This window comes from Belonocnema kinseyi, chromosome 6, assembly GCF_010883055.1.
Source record: "Belonocnema kinseyi isolate 2016_QV_RU_SX_M_011 chromosome 6, B_treatae_v1, whole genome shotgun sequence".
NCBI classification, from domain to species: domain Eukaryota; kingdom Metazoa; phylum Arthropoda; class Insecta; order Hymenoptera; family Cynipidae; genus Belonocnema; species Belonocnema kinseyi.
The window spans coordinates 90901046-90908135 of NC_046662.1; positions in this window are offsets into that span (position 1 = coordinate 90901046).

Sequence of the window (7090 nt, forward strand, 5' to 3'; positions counted from 1 at the left end):
AGAGAAGACATTCATGTTATAAGTAAAGCACACAATTGAAAAGTAATCTATTGACCAATTTCGTACGAAGTCGGGCAGTCTAAACCTCGTGATGTCACGGAATTTAATGCGGCTGAAAATATTATTTCCCGAGGCAAAATATGAAACACGTATTTTTTGTTTTGTACCAGAAGAATTGTTTGATGGATTTAAAAATACTTGGATATTTAGGGGGAATATAAAAAAGTTCACGCGTATATTTTTCGAAAAACTTTGAAGACTTTTTCCTCAAATTATCACCTTTGATTTTTTCTTGGTTTTTTTAATTGCATAAGAATATGAAGAAGATATTCTGTGAGCTTCATTCTAGCTTAATCTTAAACTATAATTCCATGAAGAAAAACTAATTTTCGTTATATTATTAAATAAATTTTTCAAAATATCAATTCTTTCTCTATCAAGAAATTACATATCTCATTAAAGAACAAATTTTACTTCAGCCGATGGGTTTCAATTTGTTTCAAAGAAATATCTTCTTGATTTAAAATCAGATTTGAGTGAAAAATTGTAATTGCTCAAATATAATCGTAGACTACACGTTACTGCAAAATATCATAATTTCTGCAAATGTCCCACATGGAATGTAAATATTTTTCAGTTTGTCACTTTTACCACTGGTATAAACTTGCGAAAACGAAATATTTTCCAAGTGTACAATCGAAAAAAATTGAATTTCGTAGGTTGGACTGGTTTATAATATCCTCAAGCTTTTTTTTATACTATAGATAACTGAGTTTGTGCCAACTTAAACCATTATTCCATGGTAAATTTTCTATTCAAATCTAGCCCTGATTAGAAATGTCGATGCGATTTAATTTAAAAAATCAATTCAAATTGACAATAATGTTTTCTATCATCAAAGGAGACCATCGTACAATTATAAAAACTTTGAAATTAAATAGTGTGATTAAATGTGAAAATTCAAGTAGAGAAATTGTATGAGTAGGTCTCCTTATTCGTTTTCGAGGCATCAATTATTTAAAAATTAGATTTGTTAACTAAATTCATTTAATAGTTTCATATTGAGTACCATTACTATTAAAATTGAAAATAACCAATACTTAATTACCTTAAAATAAATTCACAGTTGAGAACAATATGCAATGTTCTTGCATTTAGAGACAGAATAACAAAAGCGACTTATTTTTTATTTGTTTTTACACGAAGTTATAAACAACAAAGTACTATAAAGTAAAATGATTGAAAATTTCAGTAAGTTTCAGCTTGGAGAATAAGTCAAATTTTTAGTAGATTTCACTAAAAGCCTGTCAAAAAAGGCTTTCAGTAAAAATATGGACTGCAAAACTTTAAGAATTTTTGGTAGTTTTACTGATTTTCGAATATTTTCTGTCAAATTTACGGAATTTTTCTCTCAATATTGGAATAAGTGAGGAATAGGTAACTGATTCAAATCAGTAAAGGGTTTTAACTAAATTTAGGTTTGTTACGTATGTCAGGGAAAACCTGAAAGAGTAAGGGAATTTTCCTTTAAAAAGGTTTTTTACGATAAACCCCCTTACCATATAAAATATCGTAAAAGATTTTCTCTGCATCCTTCATATAATTTTACTACAATTTTATAAACTTACAGAATTAGCATACTAACTAAGTAAACGTCAAACCTTAATCAAATATATCAATTTATAACTTTGTTGGTAAAAAAAATCATATTGTAGTTAAAAATCTTTTTATTTTGTTGAAAATTCAGCAATCTTGTTAAAATCATTATTTTCGTTTGCAGACTCAACTATTTTGAACATTTTTTTCTTTATTGCCTAAAAATCTTTCTTGGCAGAGAATTAAAGTCTTTTGTTGAATATTGTTATATATTTGTTTTGATTTAGGGCTCAACTATTTCGTTGAAAACTCATCTTTTTCGTAGAAATTAAATTTTTTGTTGAAAATTCATCTGTCTGTTTTAAAATTCAACTATACATTACTAAAAATACATTTTGTTTGATTGAAAATTAATATATTTAACTAAAAATTTAACTGTTTTATTTTAGGTTAAAAACGTATCTTTTTTAGTTTAGTTTTGTGCTTGCTGGTTACGAATCCGATGTCCGCCATATTGAATCTATGATTTTTTTTTCAATTTTTGACATCGGATTTGAGTAAACCAAACCTTTATTTATATTTTCTAAGTGCATGTTTGGTACAAAACTGATCTTTTTTGGTACAATAGCTCTAAGTTATAATATATGTAGATTTACTATTTTTTGTAGCAAACTTTTTACTTACTTAGGATTTTCTAATTCCCCCCTTGACCATTATAAGTCAGAAAATGTCTAAGAATTTCAAAATTGGGATTGTGTAGAAATCCTATTATTTTCAGTGAAATATCGCTAAAGTTGATCAGTATATTCTGAGTATTATTGACGTACTTTAGTAAAATTCCTTTTCGATTCGAATCAGTGACCCATTTCTGGCTTTACGAATCAGTTAAATCTCACTAATTCAATTATATAGAGAAAATTTAAATAATTTTGCATTAAATATTCAAAAATCATTAAAATTACCGAAAACTCTGTAGATTCGACGGAAAATGGTATTTATCCTTATTTTGAGGTAGGTTGAATTAGGGAGCTGGCCGCCCTGAAAGAATCACATTTTTTAATTAATTTAATACAAAGAAGAAATAAATATTGTAATAGAGACTAATTTTTATTATTGTATTTCATCGCACTCAAAAGAAAGTACTGGTTAAAATTAATCTCGAAAATTTATATAGGTTTGTCTGGTTGAAATATTCTGAATATCTTAATCAAAATTTCTGTTTAATTAACTCTGGATGATTTTTTCTGGTTGAAGCTGTTCTGCTCAAAATGTTGTGTTTCAGGATTTGTCAGGTAAACTCCGTAAATTTCTATTTTTTGAACACTCACGATTTCTTGGATGTGTTTTCAATTATGTAAAAATAAATGATGATAGTTAACCGTAAATTTAGTGTTTTTATAAGCCGAAGCTTCTTGTTTTCCATCCACAACATAATGGTACAGTGATGCTTCTAAACTTCGCACACAATCACACATTTGTCAAATGTCTTTAAAAATGGTTTGCTTTGTAGACCACAATTAAAATAGCGGATGTTTGAGAATCCTGATATTGACAAAGCATATTCACATCCGAGAATATCCCGAAAACAATATAGTCTTAACGAAGATTTCTGAAAATATAATGCATGAACAATATGTAGAGGCGACATTTTGAAAGGGCAGAATACAGTCGATACACTCCATTTTAGGAAATTTTGGTTAAATTATTTCATTTGGGACCGTTAATCTAATTTCAGACGGGCCTTGGAAGCATCCATAATGGTAGAAAAGTATTGAAAATCGATGGTTTCCAGAATATTTACTTAAGCTTACCAGAACATTGGGTTAATTGCTGATACTTGTAACCCTAACTAATATTAAGGGCATATTCAAAATTTAATTATGTTTGTTTTACCCAGAATTTTGTTTAGTATTTTAAAATTTGCAGACTGACACATTATATAATATAGACATAACAATTTATAAGACTGGGAAGTTATGTAGCCCTACTTCCGGTTTTAAGCACAAAGAGAAATTCTTCCTCGATTCCATTTTACAAATTGTCTCCAACTCTTCCTTTCGGAAGGATGTTGATAGTGAACCGGTTTTAAGAATCGGTTGGAGGCTGGATGAATGTTCAATAGTCGTAGGGACGTAGGGCCATAAATCCATAAAGTTCAGGACCATCTTGGAAAGACGTTCACAATGAGAGAACCATCGGTCCTCTGGCGTTGCACAAAGTGCCGTTTTACGGTTTCTGTAAACCTGTAAAGCGATCATTGATATAGGTGACGACGTTTTCGCGCTACCGATACAAGACCATTATTGCTGCTGGGAAGGATACAATGCGTCGGCGATCAGTACGATGCCTAAAAGTCAAAAGGTCCTAAGCGAAGTTCACACAATACTGAATGCAGTAAGGGATGTTGGGAAAAACGGCACTTTACGCGAAGTAAACTATACGCCATTGCGCCCCATTATGTGAAATTAGGAGAGTCAGAAGAACGTTTAGGACCGCTCGATTGTCACGACAGGTTCACCCATTTTTATGTATGTTTTGCATTTACAGGAAGGACAGGAAGCTCTCCTTCCTCTGTTACGATTCTTCTGGTCGGGCACATCAATGACTTGTGGAAATATTTAAACTGGCTGGTCAGGTTGTCTCATTTAAAAAAAATGTTTTGGTTTATTTCAAATGTCGTAAAAGTCAGAAATGAGACTGTTCTCGAAAATATTTAGATTTTCTTTAAATAATGTCGTTTCAGAATAAGTTTTAAACTTGAAAGTTATTTTGTCAGTTGATGAGAACCCTTCATTTTGAGAAGATAATTAGTTTGTTTACTCAGGTTTGGGTCATGTTCAATTTGTCATTCATTATCAATTCCATTGACAGTGGATAAGAGAAGAGAGGGCGGAACTAGCTTATCAAGATAGCGACGGAAGTCGATTATCAGAAAACCAATAATCAATTCTAAATTGTCTTTAAGTTTATCAGCATTATGAATTTCATAAATCTTAAAAAAAATTATTAAGTATGCATTAAAAGCATAAATTGTAATTTCTCATTATCTCGAGAAAGCTGGCTAAATTTCGCGTGGGAGTAGTGTTTACCACTGGACCAATTTACCTCACGCAGAGTCGCTAAGCGGCTTATTAGCAGACAATACGAACCCATATAAAGGAAAAGGGTAGCCCTGGGTGGGCAATGTTGCTTACTTTAACCCTTTTCCACAGTAACGCTACGTCACTGCAACACTGTCGCAAAACGGAAAATTTACAGCGCTTCTGTGGTTAAATCAAGGACCAAGGCACATGTCACCCAGCAGTCTGCTGCCAAGGAAAAAAAGGTTAAGGCTACTTTGGAAGTCGAGAGCTAAGCACAAGCCATGGCTTGTTGGTCAAATGCCCAATGAATTGGTCAAATAAGAAGAGGCCAGGCTATATCCCAAGAGACAGAGTAGTGAAGTCTAAGAGTCTAAGTAGTTTAAAAATCCGATGATCGATGAACATTTTGCATTCTTCTGAAAGGCATGAAAAATCGTTTCTTGTGCCACAGAGTACCTGGAAATCCACTTTCAGAAGCATATTCCACATGTCAGAAGTCAAGGCAAAGAGGATTTCATTTTTAAATGTTCAATATCGAGATGAACAGCATCTGTAATCACTGATCAACAAAATGTGACACATGTTTTCAATATTTATCAAATGGGATGTATAATTTCTGAAGTAGTTTTTTGTGCTGAAAGAGAATTTAAATTAAACTTTTTTCTACATGTCGGCTATTAGAATGGTTTTGAGAGGAATTTTTTTTCAACCCCCTAAGTCGCGTAATAAGTAAATTCAGGGATTTAAAAAAATATTGTTTGCGAGGAGTTTACAACACATATAGAACACTTTAGTACAAAATATCTGATATCTCCTAAAATATTTGAAATCACTTGAATTAATTTAATTTCACTTAAATTTTCCTGATGTAATTTACATTCTCTTGAAATCTCCTTAAATATCTGAAGTCATTTCAAATCACACGAAGTTACCTGAAGTCAATTTAAATCAATAGAATTCTCTTGAAATCTCTTAAGTCAATGGAATCTTCTGATGCCATTTAAATATCCTGAAGCGTGTGATACTTTGAAAATTGTCGATTTTACCAGTTTTAGGTTCCCCTGGTTTTTTTTCTAGAGTAATAAATATTTTGTCTTAAAAATTTGGGAAATGATAGCGAACATGCTAACGGACGTCCTCACACACTTTGTTTGTGGGTTAATTCAAAAAAGTTTTAATTTAGCAAAATGTGATAAATTTGCATAGCACTTAGGAAATAGTATCGATTTTTTCAGAGTCAGATTCACCCGGCTTCTTTCCTAGGATAAGAAATATTTTGCCTTCAAAATCTGGGAATTTATAGCGACCATGCTAACGGATGTCCCCGCACACTTTTTTTTGTGTTTTTGTATAAAAAATTTTTTGATATTGCTAACAACGTGCGTGTATATTTCAAGGTTATGTGTTGTACAATTCACCCGAGCGTTACTTTCAAACCACACAATATTTTTGGCCGGAAACATTGGACTTACAAATAAGCATAGTAACTAATCTCCCGGAACTGACCTTGTTTGCAGGCAATCAAAAAATTTTATTTCATAAATAATTTCCAGATTATCGGAAAGGCAGAGATGAAAAACGACGTATCCTCAAAATAATGCATATGCATAATATTTTTATTTAGTCCGTTATGATATTTTATAGCATCTCCGAATTCAGTTTTTTAAACATTTCCATTTTGTGGATAGAAAGCCGGGGAAACTGTAAGTATCACATGCCCTCAAACATTATTGGCATAGTCGCAAAAATATTTAAAAGCGCAATCAGGAGATTTCAATTGAATTAAGGGGTATTCAATATATCTCAAATAAATACGAGAGAATTAAAGGTAATTCCTTCGAATTTAAAAGAATTCTAAAGAATTCAGTAGTATTCTAAGTATTTCAAGCGAATTCAAGGGGATTTAGGCCCACGAAAAAAACTAAGAGTTAAAAGCGTTGCAGATGTGAAATGAAGTAACAGTCTGTAGGTAGGGTAACAGCAACTGGGGTAAACTCACCGTTACGACTCAAAGATTTTGCCGACGGACTCAGATTTTGCCAGGATGTTACACCCTGTAATGCCTGAATAATGCATTTGTTTATAATATTAACAAGAATTGTCTTAAGATAATTTTTTTCCATTCAAATATTGTTTCCATACAAATTTCTTGGAATATAACTTAAAAAAACGTTAAATTATTGAAAATTAGAGAAAATACATTTTTAACAAATAATTTATTTATATCAATTTTGTTTGTTTATTGTATCATGGTGGAATATCTTTATACAGTGTAAATATATGAAATGTCGGCGATTACAATAATGTTCCTATTACGAGGGTAGTTCAATAAGTCCTTAGAATGAAGTATAAAAACAATTTTTTTTGGGTAATTTTTTTTTTATTTTTCAACATAATCTCCTTGGAGCTCT